Source organism: Myotis davidii, unplaced genomic scaffold, assembly GCF_000327345.1.
Source record: "Myotis davidii unplaced genomic scaffold, ASM32734v1 scaffold6, whole genome shotgun sequence".
NCBI lineage: Eukaryota > Metazoa > Chordata > Mammalia > Chiroptera > Vespertilionidae > Myotis > Myotis davidii.
In genome coordinates this window covers 10,700,842-10,701,732 of record NW_006383011.1, presented here as the reverse complement: position 1 = coordinate 10,701,732, position 891 = coordinate 10,700,842, and positions in this window count along the sequence as shown.

Sequence of the window (891 nt, the reverse complement as noted above, 5' to 3'; positions counted from 1 at the left end):
AAAAAAAAAAGCCACAGCCATGAGCATATCCCAAAATTAACATAAAATATCATTAAAAAAAAGAAAAAGAAAAACATGGCTGTCTTGCCCTGGCTGGTGTATTCAATGGTTAGAGCATCAGCACATGCACAGAAGGGTCTCGGGTTCCATTCCCAGTCAAAGGCACATACCTGGTATGCAGGTTCGAGCCCCAGCCCCGGGTTAGGGTGCATGGTCGGGGGGAGGGGACACACGTGACCAATTGATATGTCTCTCTCACATGGATGTCTGTCTGTCCAACCCTTTCACTCTCTCTAAAAATCAGTTGAAAAAATACCCTGCAGTGAGGATTAACACCAAAAAAAAAGGGGGGGGGGGGGGGGGAGACAAAAAATATTGCTCTTATTGTTACATGGTCTTAACTGGCCTTTGGTCATAAGTTACCTCAAAAAGGTGTCTCTGCCCCTTCCTACCCAACCTGGGCACATGCCTAGGTTGCAGGCTTGATCCTCAGTAGGGGGCGTGCAAGTGGAGGCAGCCCATGATGTTTCTCTCTCATCCATGTTTCTATTTCTCCCTCTCCCTCTAAAAATCAATAAAAACTTTTAAATTATCGATGTTTCTATCTTTCTCTCCCTTCCTCTAAAAATCAGTAAAAACATTTTTAAAAAATACTGGGAGTATTATATGCAATAAAGTTGTTCGCCTGGCCAGGTGGCTGTTGTTTGAAGCTCAGCACATACACCCATGTCACACACACCCATTCGATTCCTGGGCAAGGCACATACCCAGGCTGTGGGTTTGATCTTCAGTCAGGACAAGCATGAGAGGCAATCAATTGATGTTTATGTCACACATTAATATTTCTCTCTCTTTCCTCCCTTCTTCCTTCTCTAAAAATCAATGGAAATA